Source organism: Artemia sp. Qi Xiang Cuo, chromosome 20 (assembly GCF_049724085.1).
Source record: "Artemia sp. Qi Xiang Cuo chromosome 20, ASM4972408v1, whole genome shotgun sequence".
Taxonomy (NCBI): Eukaryota; Metazoa; Arthropoda; class Branchiopoda; order Anostraca; family Artemiidae; genus Artemia; species Artemia sp. Qi Xiang Cuo.
In genome coordinates this window covers 18833757-18849195 of record NC_142813.1, presented here as the reverse complement: position 1 = coordinate 18849195, position 15439 = coordinate 18833757, and the positions used below count along the sequence as shown (strand labels likewise).

General features: G+C 34.7%; 1 protein-coding gene across 2 annotated transcripts in view; it reads left to right on the top strand.

The window, feature by feature from the left end:
* Positions 1-15439, top strand: part of LOC148939965 (uncharacterized) — a 125190-nt gene that overhangs the window by 61526 nt on the left and 48225 nt on the right. The gene's annotated exons all lie outside the window — the stretch shown is intronic.

The window sequence follows — 15439 nt, the reverse complement described above, 5'->3', positions numbered from 1 at the left end:
GACTGTTGAAGCAGAATAATATCAGCTATTATTAAAAAGACATTAGCCTAGTTATACACATTGGTATCACTTTAAATATTATGCCTAATTCCTTTATCTAAAAGATACTATATTTTAGGATTTCAATGATTGGCTTTATTCTTTTACCCCTTTTGGTAAGCTATTTTAGTAAACTGCTTGCATTATATATATATATATATATATATATATATATATATAATATACGACTGATTGCTGGATTGTAAGCCAATAATTTTATTCGAGACGAATTTTGCATTTGGCTTTACAGGTTGTGACTTTTTTCCAATCATATTTCAAAACCTCTTGAAAGTTAAGTAATTGTCTTTCCTAGGGAAAAGTTTTTGTATTGTTATTGTTACAGGTCATTTTCTTATACCTTAATTGCGCAGTTCATTTTCGAACGCTTTGATTCGTTTAAAATAATTTTGGTTGAATTTACTGCTGCCGTTGTTAGGGTTTTTTTTACGATTATTTTGCCGTTTACCTATCGTATATATATTATATAGCTAAAAGCACGGCTCTGACCCATACAGCAGATAGGGTCCCGCTGTTTTTGCTAACGATGATAAGACTAATGGTTCAGCTAGCCAAACGTTGGCTGCAAATTTAATTTATGGTACACCAATTTTTGATTACAAAACTACTTTCTCTATAGAGGGCCATCAAAGGTCGAAAAGATTAATCAATATTCGTCCTTTTACTTGCTTTAGTTCTGTCTTGTTTGTGACTCACAGATACGATATTTTAGAATTTTGTTAACTATTTTCATGTATTTTTGTTTTATGGAAGGTTCCTATTTTCGTCTCTCAAGACTATCTAAACTGCGCGAGTGACACGTGATTAATTCCTAGTTTGCGGGGACAGTTTCCTTTTCCTTTTAGGTTTTGCTATGTACTACGTATTTGTGGGGCTTATTTTTATAACTTAAGAATTACACTGCCCTTGAAATTTTGTTGCGATTATGCCACGGCAACATATAATCGAAATATAACCAAGTGTCAATATATAATTAAAAATATATCGAAGATATCATTATTTGAGACCAAACGATATTTTCTAATCATCTCATATTCACAAGGGCCTTTTATTTCCATTGGGGTTAGTGTTTTTTTAATTCTTGGTATTCAAGGATCATTTTAGCACTTTGATTAATTTATTCCTATGATCTTAGTTTTCAAGCTAAAAAGGCTGTTCGTTATAGGTATCCATGTAGCTTGGATTACATAACAGTATACGGGTTAATTATTCTTATTATAAGCAACGAAAAAGGGAAAGTGTTTTAATTCGAGAACAATATGCTTAGGTAGCTAAGCTGTCATAAATCTTTGTTATTTCAACACTATTTGGAAGTTACGGGCCTTGATTTATTATTGTATCGACGTTTTACATGGGGTCAATTTAGGAGAGATGTTTAATGCCAGTTGTGGGGGCTCATTTTTTTGTTGACTTTTATTTGAAAGAATACTTCTGGTTACAATTTGCACGAAAGCCCTTTTTGAATTTCACTGTGAGAATCGGTTGCTAAGAATTAGCATTTTACATAGAGTCACATTACTGCGTAGGCAATTTATGACTTTTAGAGAATTGATATCAATTTGGTAGAAATTGCGAAAGGAAATTTTCTTTTTTTTTCGCTTGGTGATTTGCAGGTTTTTTTTTAAATAATTAAATTTATTTTAAGCGTCAGAAAATTGCCTTCAGTTCCCATTGGCTGCTTTTAATTTTCTTTTTTTTTATTTTATTTATAGGGATGATTTTTTTGATAATTTAATCTTTTCGCCGTCACATATCTTGCATATGTATTAAGGATCCATCTAAATCGCCAAGGAAAAGCTGTAATTCTACTTTAATTTAATTTCTATTAAGGAGTTTTTGCCAACTTCTTGAGTTCATGTGAGGGATCGGGGTAGTTTTCTATAGGGATTAATTGGGAAAAGATTGCACCGATGCCCGTAGCTGAGGCGTCAGTGGTGACTACAAATTGTCCTTTTTCAAAGTCTGATAGCGACAATACTGGTTCAGAAATCAGTGCTTTCTTGAGAGTGTCCAAGGAGGTTTGAGCTTCATTGGACCAGGTGATATTTTGGTGGGTCCCTTTAGTCAGGTCCGTTAAAGGTTTTGCAATTTGAGCGTAGTTGCGTATGAATTTTCGGGAATAACTTGTTAAACCAATAATGGCTCTCAATTGTTTCATAGTTTTTGGTAGTTTGAGATTTTCTTCACATTTTATTTTCTTAAGATCCGTTGATATTTTACCTTGGGCCACTATCACTCCTAGGAATTTTATTTTAGATTGAAGTAAATTTACTTTTTCAGGTCTACATTTTAGATTACCCTCTCTGAATTTTTCTAAAACTTTGGTTAATGTGTTTAAATGGTCCTCTGGAGTTTCTCCTACACAGATGACATCATCCACAAAGTGGATAATATTTTCTATACCTCGTAATAAGTGTAACAGAGGTCTACATTTTGCACTTGAACTAGTTTTGAGTCCGAAGGGTACTCTTAAATATTCTTAAGAACCAAATTCCGTCGTCGAAAAGGCCGTTTTATAAACGCCATTATCTGCTATCTTAACCTGATGATAACATTGTGTGAGGTCGAAAGATGTAAAAATTTTATTTTTGGTTGAGATGGAGTCTAGGATTTCATCAATTCGGGGCAGGGGAAATTTGTCGCTGACTACCTGCTTATTTAAGGCTCTATAATCTACTACAAGCCTAAGGTCATTGTTATTTTTCGGCACTAGTATAAAAGGGGCTGAAAACGGGCTTATACTTGGCCGTATAATATTGCTTCTTTCTAATTCGCGGATTTTATTTTTTAACCAATCTTTGTAGGGATGAGGGATGCGATAGGGCTGTTTAGCTACAAGCAACCCTGTAGTTTGGATAGAATGTTCATAGAACGGTATCAATCCAATGTCTTCTTCACATGTGGAAAATATATCTCTAAAATTCCAGAGCAATTCACATAATTTTTCTTTTAATTGCGTATCTTGTATATGGTCTAATTTAAATTTTTCCAAAAATTGGGATCTTGTTAGTGGGTACCTATTCTTTGGATTGCTAACACCAATGCTATTAACTAATCTTTTTTGGAGTTTTTCCATTTGTTTAGCTCGTGCTCAGAACTCACTTGTATTTTAACGAGAAATGTTCCCTTTTTTAATGTTATCGTATTATTTTCATGTGTATTAGTCAACCAAATAAAGCCTTCCCCTTTCTCGTACAAAATGATCTGTTTTTCACAAAACAGATTTTCAGGGATTTCTCTACACGGGGATGCAAACCAAATTTCGGAATTATCATTTACGGGGGTGACCATTTGAGAGATTTGAACTCTTTGCATTGTTTTTGGGGGGATTTTTGTTTTACGCACCGTGAATCCATAATATTTTTCTTCCGTGTCACTTTCATTTGAGTTAAGATTGGCGCTTGGTTGCGTCAAGTCTTCCGCTTTTGGGGTTGGCTGTAAGGGGACAGTACTTGGATTTATTATTTCGTTCCATAAATCTGTTATTTTCTTTATTTCCGATTGTCTATACTCATGCATTTTCCCTATTTTTGTTTTTATTGACTCGATCCATCTGCTAATTTTGTTTCTCCCAAAGGAAGAGAGATGTGGTACAAGACTTTATTCTACTTACCGTTGCTTCCCTTCTCTCCACGTGTTGGAGAATAGGGTCGTATGGATACACGAGCCTTTTATTTGCTATATCTAATAACACTTTATTAGATTTTAAAAAATTAGCACTAGTTATAGCCTCATATGGGAAATTCTTGCATATTATGAAGTTTGTAGGAAAGATTCTATTATCTTTTGTCACATCTAAGCGTATGGAGCCTATTGTTTACAGTCTATGTCCTGTGACGCTAGTTAAACTGGGAATATTGAAATTTTTCCGTCACTTAATATATACTGGTAGTCTATTAAATACATTCGAGTTTAGTATGTTAACTGATGCACCGGAATCTATTAACGCTTTGAAATTAATACTTGCAACACCAAAATCATTTAATATAGGTAATAATTATGTCATTATTATCACTTAAAGAAGGTACAACTACTGGAAGGGACCTATAAAAAATACTGGCCTCCAGGGTCCCGGTTAATTTTCTTGGGGGCCTAATTCGTTTCCCTGTGCACTTATTTGATAGATTGGCGTTTGACATTGGGGCTCGGTGGGAACTTCTCTAGCAAGTTGATTGACATTTGATTGTCTTGGTTGCCATGTATTGTTGCGTGGGTTGGGATTTCTTGTGCCGACGGCCCGCGGCATTTGTTCATTTTGTATTGACGAAAAATTTCTTTCGTTTCCCAAAAAATTTCTTTCATTTCCCGTCGGGAAAAAATATCTTCTGTCATCGCTCGTGTTCCTATTAAATCTAGTCGGATATACTGTCCATGAATTAAATTGGTACATGTTTTGTCGCGTATTTGGGTTGGGGAACCGATAATTATTTTGTCGGTTGAGGGAAGGATTTGAATACGCAAATCCTTGTTGGTAAGGGTTGCGGAACGTTGGGAGGTGTGGGGGGTTATTTCTATAACTTCCTGACCCAATTGCATGTAAGTTTGTTCTCCCGAACAAGCGGTTATTAAAACTGGGGGTTGCTGGTGTATAGTTGTTTCTAGTACTGCATTCCCTGGCAATATGTCCTTGTTTATTACATGCATAGCATATAATTGGGGGGTTGTTTACGTAGTTTGCCATGTTCGTGGGTACGAAACGTACAATTCTTTGCCTGATAGGGGTTGGGGATCTGTTTTGGTTCGGTTCGGGTGAATTATCTCTCGAAAAAAATCATGTGAAAATTCTTCGTGATTGTCCCGGAGTTGAATCTTCTACATTATTTATTCTTGACTTATTGTGATTTGCCACAATCGAGTCAATTTCGATCATTCTCTCTACTTCCTGAACTGCCAGTTCTAATGTTTGAATATTTTTTTATATTAACATTCGGTACAGTTTGGGGCTTAATCCTTGCAAGAAAGCATTTAGTACAATTTATCATATAAAGGACCAGTTTCTTTCCCATATTTAGCCTCAATGGATACCATTACTTTGTGCAGGTATTCTCTAACATTTTGGGTTTCGTCGAAACATGCAGTTCCGTGCTTTAATTTGTGCGTTAAACTGGTTTCAACAAATCTTTCTTTGAAAGCTTTTAGCAATTTTTGTATTGAGTTTAACTGGAATAAGCTCTATACTCCTATTATATTTTATTCTTGTTTTAAGTCTATTAATGCTTGCCCCTTAAGGATAATTGACAAAATGACTAATAGTGATTTTAAGTTCGTTTTAGTTACTTATTCAAATTGGTTTAACTGAATACTAGACTTGTCTACATCTGAATCGCCATTATATGAGGGAAGGGATTTTGAAATTTCCACTGTTTTGGCAATAAGTTTCTGCTTTAACAATTGTTCGTTTGGATCTAACGACATTTTGTTTTGTTTTTTTTTCAAAATAAATTGAAATTCGGCACTGGTTTTATTATTTTGATATAATTCAAATTTGGCACTTGCAAACTATATTTTTTCGTTACTATTTTAAGAGGACTTAGGCCTATCAAAATACTGCACTTTAAATACTGCAAAAAATATTGCAATTTTTCTATGCGTAATATTTCTCAATAATTTTTGTAGAAAAGTTTGTCCTTGTGTTTTGCTCCTTTAAACGGGCCGCGCCAATTCTAATGGGGGGGTTTTCAAATAAAAAGTTTTGTTGATTCTTTCAATTAGTTGTTTCTATGAGTATTTTTCAATTAAACTCTTAGTTGACGGTTTGCGAGTAACGTACCAGAGTGGAGGCGGAACTTCGTTTGTCGGGAGCTTAAATTAGCGGTTCAAATGGGGGGCATATATTAGTGGCCATACTGAGTCGAAATCAGATTGAAAGGATTCAGGTTCCCTTGAGAGCGATTGGAGCCACAAGGACTAACTATTTTGAGAAATACTAACATAAAGAGAATACAGTAAGAAAGTAATACATTTATTTTTACTTACTTGATCGGTACAAAGCTTGACGGGAATATCAAAAGCACTTCGCAGTCAAAGACACTAAGATAAAGTTACTGACTTGGGCAATACAAGTAACAGTTAATTCACTAATAACAAATGTTTTCAGAAGTTCATTCTAACTGCAATTTGACTCACATAAGACTGTTTCTAGACTTACGTAAAACTCATCATAGATTCATAATAGACTCACAGTAGACTGATAAAAGACTCCCAATAGACTGATCCAAGACTGAAAATAGACTAACTCAAACTTGCTAAGTTTCAAAGTACTATATTCTGCGATTTCGCCTAAGGTTACATTCGGGCGTTGCTGAAAAGTACATTACACTGATTCTATTGGTTCTGATTCTATATCCTCTATTACTATTCGACAGTGATTTACCAATCAGCTTGTCGATTTTAACGAACTTTTGATACGATTTATGACTTTTAAAACTTCACTTTGGAATTCTTCTTGGCGGAATAAAATTTTACCCTGTAATTAGAGCGGACTGCATAGTTCTACATTGTATCTCAAGAAACTATTTTTTAAAGTTTTTACCTTGTAATTACAGCGGAATACATAGTTCTACTTTTGTATTTCGCGTGACCGTTTTTTGTGTAATAATTTCTACCTTCTCTTGATAGTTTGGAAATTCAAACTCAAGATTTAAATTACATTGTTGGTTGCCTGTCATATACAATTGGTCGCGCTAATTATCAATTACTTTTAAATTTTTTGGGGGAACAATTTCTTCATAGGCTTAAAATTGTGATACAATTGGTTCGGTACTGTTTAAATTTTACATTTAAGTGTTACTTGATCTGTGGGTTATTTGAATTTTTGGGTTCGTATTTTGGGCGATTTTATTTTGCTTGGATAATTTCGGGGTATTGAAAATGGATTCCATTACACTTTTTAATAGTCGAATGTGGTTGAAGGGCAACTAACCTTCCTCTCACGTTCACCATTTCGCCAAACATATCCAATCAAAATTTCGAGATAGCCATTTTGTTCAACGTAATTGAAAGGTCTGAAAATTAGGTTTTGAGGATGAAAAACCCCCCAAAGCCCTCAGGGGAAAGGTTTTAAGTTATGCACTGGGGGCATATAAGGTTCTTATAGAAACCATTGTCGTAAACACTTCAAAAAGGGCTCATTCAATTGGAAATTGAAAGGACTAGTGCCCTTATTAATAGTCAAAAGTAATCGGGGGGCGAATGCCCCCCCACCCACCCTCCTACGACGATCATTTCCCATACACTTCCAATCAACATTTTGATATAGTCATTTTGTAGAACATTGTTGAAGGACCTGGAAAATAAGTCTTTGAGTATGACAACCCACTCCCCCCCCCACCCCCCGCGGGGATAAAGCTGTAACTTATGCCTTGGGGGCATATAAGGTTTTTATAGACAGCGTTGTCATAAAAATTTCAAAAAGGACTCATTCGATTGGAAATTGAAAGGGCTATTGCCCTTTTTAATAGTCGAAAGTAATTGGAGGGAAAATCAGACCCCCGCCCTCGTCCATCATTTCCCCAAACATTTCTGATCAACATTTTGATACGGCCATTTTTTTTAACGTATTTGAAAGGTCTGGAAATTATGTCTTTGAGGATGACAACCCTCCCCCCATATCCCTCAGGACAAGAGTCGTAAGTTATACGCTTTGGGCATATAAGGTTCTTATAGAAAAGTTTGTTGTAAAAGCTTCAAAAAGGACTCATTCGATTGGAAATTGAAAGGACTAATGCCTTTCTTCTTCTTCAAAAATGATGAGAGGGCAAGGGTTGAATTGAATTTATCAAGTATTTTGGGCAATAGGTTGCATCTTGACTGGGCTGGCAATGCGTGTCGAACAGGGAATTTTCAGACATATCTTCAAAAAAGTAGTGAGAACTTCTCCAATGTGTGTCGAACAGGGAATTTTCAGACATATTTTCAAAAAAGTAGTGAGAACTGGTTCTTTATCTGGTTCTCACTACAATTTTTGAAGATATATCTTCAAATAATTATCCGTTGATTTTTAATTGAATTTATCAAGTATTTTGGGCAATAGGTTGCATCAAGACTGGGCTGGCACTGCGTGTCGAACAGGGAATTTTCAGACATATCTTCAAATAAGTAGTGAGAACTTCTCCAATGCGTGTCGAACAGGGAATTTTCAGACATATCTTCAAAAAAGTAGTGAGAACTGGTTCTTTATCTGGTTCTCACTACAATTTTTGAAGATATATCTTCAAAAAATTATCCGTTGATTTTGAATTGAATCTATCAAGTATTTTGGGCAATAGGTTGCATCAAGACTGGGCTGGGTAATTGTAGATAGAGAAAAGCCAAGACAGATAGTCCAAGTAATTGAGAGGCAAATGTTTAAATGGCTAGGGCACGGGTAAATGGCAGGAGTATGAATGACTCTCTTATTGGACACATACTTGTCAGGTTAGTTTTTGGAAAGGCATGCCTGCCTAGAGTCTTAGGCATGCTGATCAAGAATTTAAAAAAGAGGCAAACAAGGCAGACCCGCCTATGGTCTTAAGAAGGTTGACCAAGAATAAGGCAAGGGGCAAGGGTTGTAAGTTATGCCCTGGGGGCATATAAGGTTTTCATAGAAAGCATGGTCATATAAACTTCGGAGGGGGCTCATTGGATTCGTAATCAGACGCTCTAATGCTATTTTTGTGATTTGAAGTGATCGGAGGGCAGCCCTAACGCCCCCCCCCACCATACACACCCACACACGTCGTATTTTCCCGAAATGCATCTAATAGAAATCTTGAGATAAGCATTCTATTCAAAGCAGTTTATACTTTACTGAAAAGAATTCTTTTAATTGTTTTCATTTTTATAACTTTAAGAAATTAAAATTAATTAAGATTTTAAGGAATAAATATCAGCATATGTATATTAAACTGACAGTGCACATTTTTTTTCAGTAAATCAGTAAATTATATTCTGGCTTTTAGAAAGCATAGGAATTTAGAACCCTACTAATATTAACTTCTACTCGTTGATTCTTATTTATTTTAATTTTTGTTTCTTTTGTGTTTCATTTATTCATTGATATTGATTTGTGGTAGTTGTATGCTTAGTATGTTATTTGATTCTATTTTTGGTCATTTTTAGTTTAATAGAGTTCTTCACTTTTTTTTAAAACTTATTTTATGGAATTTTTTTTTAAATCAATCCTTAGGACAAGGGGAGATATTTGATTCTAGAGTGAAAAGACTAAAGGTATTAAGGCGAAATTTTAAGGAATGTTGAGGGGTATGTTAAACTGAATCTTAAAATACTCTGTGCAATATGTTTATGAAAAAAGGTTCATCTGCAATATTACAAGGACAGCCGAGGTTACAAAGCTCAAGCTCTCAGGGCATGTTGAGGAGGATGTTAAAATATTACCAGAGAGAAGCCAGTCCTCCTCCCATTCCTTTTCCAGCTGCCCTCCCTCCAAAGATATCTAATCAAAATTTTGGAATAGCCCTTTTTTTCAATATAGTCAGAAAGTCAAATAATTATACCTCCCAGAATTATTGAACCCCACATCCTATGGATCAAGTGTTGCAAGTTATTGAAGTTGCCCATTGCATATAAACAATTTTCGTTATTGCAAAAAAAGGACAAGTTTGATCCTAATCTCCAAAACTACTAAGAATATTAAAGTACAACTCTTAGGGAAATATTGAGGGGGGATGCCAAACAAAATAAAATGCGCAGGAGGGATTTTCAAAGGAGACAACAGCAATATCTACGGAACAATTAAGGGTATTAAGTTGAAAACCTAAAGGCATGTTAGGAGGGATGTTGATAAAGGATTGAAGGACATCCATCCTCTTGCCCTCTTAGCTGTTCCCGATAACACCGATAGAGATTTTGAAAATAAAAATATTTATTTAAAATAATTATAACGTCCAATAGCTATGCCTCTGGGGATACCATGTTCCCACAGCCCCCAGGGCAAGAAATATAAATTATGCAATTTGTCAGTATTTTACATGCAGGATTTATCATTAAGAAAGGGGAGTGCTTGATCTTGGGTGTTCCCGAGAAGGTTAAGAGTACTGGGACGAAATTTCAAGAAATATTAAAGGTATGTTAAGTTAAACATATAGCAATATATAGAGTAGCTAAACTATATGTATCCAAGTTATCAAAAAAGCGAATCTGAAATTTTTTAAGAAAGGGTAAGGGTTTTAAAGTCAAACTTTCAGGATTACTACTGATTCTACTACTATTATTATTATTATTATGGCGGTTGCAAATGAGACTATTTCAACTCTGACAACTTTCATCTGTGACTGCGACTTCTTGTAAGTGTTGATATTTGTGACTACTTTCAGGAAAATCGGGGGTATTGAAATTTCAAACTTTAGTGTTGAAAGAAAAACATCACCTTGGTGTATCGATATTTTTTTTATCAAGCTTTGAGTTTAAGAACAAACTTAAACCTTGAAATTGGAAATTTTGAAAAAATTGAAACTTTTGCAATAAAAACGAACAGAAATTGATTAAAAACTTTCCGAAAAAGAAGTTTTTCAAAGAAAAGTAAAGAGCCCTATCATACCCAAGGCCTGCAGAAATCAATTCCTTTAATAATTCAAACTCAAAACGACCTGAATTTACTATTTAAGAATATGTGAAACCCGAAACGAAACGATATTAAATAAGCAATCAAGCTAGCAAACATACAATAGACACTAATACAGATCAATAAATAAATCTTACAACGAACCGAGCTTAAATTGAATATTCAAATCCAACTTAAAACAAACAGAAATCATTGCAAACCAGAGTTTTGATACTGTTCCCTTTCCCCCTGCTCTAATTGTGAATCTTTAAAGCCTTCTGGTTCATTTGTGCCTTACTGAAAACGAATTATTTTACAATATTTTCTTTTATTTTTAATTTTGGATACATATTGCCCAAAGTAGCCAAGTTGAATTGTAGAAGTTATAAAATTTTACTTAGGTCCCTCCACATTGAAATTTTTCCGTTTGCATTGATACATAAGTACTATTTTCATTTTTCTAAAAATAACAAATACACTTTGTCAATAAATAAAGGTCAAATTCTTCCTAGTTTTTCTAGCAGCGACAGGTGCATTATCTTACTTATCAAACAATTTTGCTCATAATTTAGACTTGCTAAACAAATTTTCACAAGTCAACTATTCTCTTGGCCCATTCCTAAATTTTATTCAGTAAACTAAAAAAAATGAGATATTGAAAAGCCAGAGTCCTAGAATTACATAGTAGTCACGGCCAATTTCTAGATGAGCTGCCCATCTTGGAAAGTGTCTCTATTAAAGTATTTCTATTAAAATCGGACAATAGTTGCAGTGACGACATAAAAAGAAGACTTGCATTAGGAAGTACAAAAATCAAAAGGCTGCTCCCCCACTTCAATCAAACAGTTCGTGTTAACGAACTGTATAGTGAGAGCGACTCCACTCAATAGTAACTGAAAATCTAAAAAACGGAATTTTGATACTAATAGATACATCAAATGAATCGGATTTTTATACTGATTTTAAATATATTCAAGAATAAGCATCTATCAATACAGCTAAAGCTACGAATCTTCAACTCCTTAATTGTTCCTGTTGCCCTATACGTCTGCGAGACGTGGACTCTGAAACTGGAGGAGGAGCAAAAAAGTCTCAGCATTTGAAACAAAATGTATTCACCGTACTGGTAGCCGGTATAACATACCTTGACAAGGTCTTTAACCAAGAACTTTAGGAACAGATAAATTGAAAAACAACAAAACTCCATAGAGTGCACCTATAACAAATTAGATATCTGGGCCTTGTTCACCGGATGGAGAAGTTGCGACTGCCAAAAATGATTTTCAAAGTTAGAGTACACGGCAGTCACCCTCCCAGAACACCAAGGAAGAGATGGCGACAAAACTTCGGAAACGACCTCCTATGACTTTTAAATCAAGCATATGACTGAATATCCTACGGAGAGATGATCCGTCAACGTATGAAGAAAATGGCCCCGACGCAACCAACAAGAACGTCCGGTCCAGAAGTCAAGTCAAGTTATAATAAAATCAATGATCATATTTTCAATTGATGCAATTTTTCAAGTATAGGCTATAATGAATTTCTCAAGTCATCATCACTAAATTGAAAAATGTTCAACTTCCTAAGTAACCTAAGTTACGTGAGCTAAGTGAGAGTATAATTTATGTAAAAATAAGTTACTTGGGTTTTCCATGTCAATGGGATAAAACCAATATGCATCTGACATTAAGATTAACCAAACATATTAAATTTTGTTTAATTTTTTTAAAAAGTCAACAAAATAAAAATAATGTCTCTCTGCTACGTTTTTAAAAATGTATGTTGCCTACTTCTCCTTACATTTTTGTAATACTGATTAAAATGCCAGAGATTTCCCCTCCAATAATTTAAAAAATCCAAACTACCAGTTAATGTTACAATTTGATAATGTACCGATCACTAGCACCTAAAAATGCAGTCTTGTCATCAAACACAAATTAATATTAAAATCAAGTTGGCAACAAGTTATGACTAATTGGTGAAAAAGCCAAGACAGTTGATAGTGTGAGTGAGAGGCAAATCTGGCATACGCCTTTTCCAGGAATGTATAAAATGATGTCATTTTTCCTTGTTGATAGATAGTCTATCATCCGTCCATCCATCTTGGGACAGAACTAAGGTAGATAGTCATAGAACCTTAGTGATGATCGATATTTCTTTGTTGACTCGCATGTGGACTGTAGTTGTATGCAAAGGGGGGGGGGCTGATTTTCCTTGGACTCAATAAAGCTAGGCTAGTTTCACCTACAATCTATTAAAGTTCAAGGAAACATATAGAAGGTCAAATTCGTCTTAGTTTTGCTATTTATTTTATCCTGAAACTTGTCAAATCTCCTCTAAAGTAGCAAAACCCTACCACAAATTGTTGCAGAATGTGACAAGACAAGATCTTTTATTGACAAAAAGACATGACAAATAAACTTCTAAGCTGGTCGACGGAGAGCAAGGCTCGATATATCGGCCATAAACAATTATAAGAAAATGCCAAAATTACAAATACAGGATATAAAAAACAAAACAAAAAACATACAATGTAGAAGACAACAGAGGAGGCCATCCCAGCGCGAGAACACCACAACACAATTCATACTAATAGCAATTATTCATCAATCGAAACATCCAAACAACGAACCATTTTTGAAATATGTTTTTTCAAAGAAGATCTGCTCTTGAAACTGGGGAACATTTCTACTAAATAAGTTTATTTGCAATATGAGGAATCTGATATCTGATTGAGAATCTAGCTCTTTTTGATTTAATTGGAGGAAAGCGATACCTCTTAGAGCTGACGTGGTGGGCAAGAGAAATGGGAGTCTCGATTATACCCAAATCATGGAAATAATTTGTTGAAGATTGAATATCATAATATCACACTACTGTATGCAGGTCTTTCAGTTGTTTAATATTAATTATATTGAGAAAAACACATAAAGTTTGAGTTTCTGAGAGATTTTGAAGCCTCATTGGGCAATGAACAAAAGTACCCAGAATTCTAATAGCCTTATTTGGAATTAACCGAAGAGGTTGCAGATGGACCCTAAATGTGTTGAGATAGATTACAGATCAATAATTTAAATATGATTCAATTACAAAATGATATAAAAATTTTATGGATGGAAAAAGGAAAAAGATGTTTCAATCTATGAAGACAACCTAAGATACGGGCAAGTTTTAATCTAAAATAATCAGAATGTTTACGGAAGGATAAAAGCTCGTTGAGAATAATCTCAAGGTAATGAAATGAATTTACCCTTTTTATCCTATTTTGATTTACAATTAACTCTTCTATGATAATTTTATTTATTGTCCGCTGTGACCGCCCAAAAATCATGAATACAGTTCTAGAAAAATTCGGAGATAGGTACATGGAAACCACATGGAATACATGGATACATGGAAACCATTTATTCAAAGATTTCATTGCTATAACCATTTTCTGAACCGACAAAGATGGGGTTTTAGCTGTTATTATCACTGCTGTATTACCTGCAAAACTTACTGCTAAGCTACTATCTTGGGGCAAACACCTCGAAAGTTCATTTATATAAATCAAAAATAGTAATGGTCCTAATATTGATCCCTGGGAGACTCCAATATCGTCACTAACAATATGGCTTGACAGGTGCCATTTATTTCTACCTGAATTTTTCGACCATGCAGGTAAGATTTTATTATATCTAGGCCATTAACTCTCATACCGGTGTTATTAATTTTCTCCAGCAAAATTTCGTTGTTTAGCATATCAAATGCCTTTTTTATATCATAGAAAAGTTTTTCCATGCCAATGGAAATAGGCCAAAAAAATAATGTGCATCCTTCATAAACTCTTGAATTACTGAGCTTTCAACAGTTATTATCATGCTATATTGAATATTCAGTTCAACTTTACAAGTTCTTTCCATGGACCGTTCAAGACATTTAATTTTCAGTAAAATGCAATTTAGCGACAAACAAGCAACGATGACAGCATGAAGCAACGAGAAAATTAAAAGAATATGAAAATTAGGCTATATATTTTACCATGAAGGAAGAAAAGTTAAGTCAAGGGAAGAACTTTTAAGAATAACTTAGGTGACTATCTTAAGCCGCGTCTACATTCGGCGTTTTCTGGAAAACTGGAAAAATGGGTAATGTAGACCGTTACTGTCGTCCCAGTTTTCTGTTTCTGGGTATGGCACAAAAAGACGCCAATAAATGGGCCGGCATGCCAGAAAATGGATAGTGAAGATGGGTTGTTTCCTTTTTCTGGCAACTCTAGTAAGCACTAAATTCAAAAAAGAAGCCATGGGATTTACCAAAAAAGACAGAGAGGCTTCCAAAAACTCTCTCCCAAATGGTCGAATGAAGAAACTTTCTAACTAATTGAAATTTGGAAGGACAAATTTGATGACCTACAGAAAATAGGACCCATCACCCAAAAAGTGCAGCGGTATATTTAAAACCATCAATTTTTCGAGATAGGCTGAGAAAAAGTCTGTTTTGAGCTGCTTTTTCATGAAGATTTGTCCTTTTGAAAGCTCAAGCATCACTGCACCTACCGGGGATACCGGCCTTAGCATACAAAAAATTATATTTGGCATCAGAAACAACCAAAACCCGTACACTATACCAGCCTTTGTAATTATAGTAGTCTGTAGCAAACTTTGCTGGAGGATGAATAGGGATGTCGCAGCCATCAATGGCGCCAACAGTTAACGTAAATCCCCAAAGCTCGTTAAATTCTGATTCTAACTTAACAAATTCAGTTGTTGTAGCAGGTCATTTCATCAGCTCTGGAACAAGCAGTTCTATGCCAAAAAGTGACCAAATAGTTTTATAATCTGCATTTGTGGCTAGCAC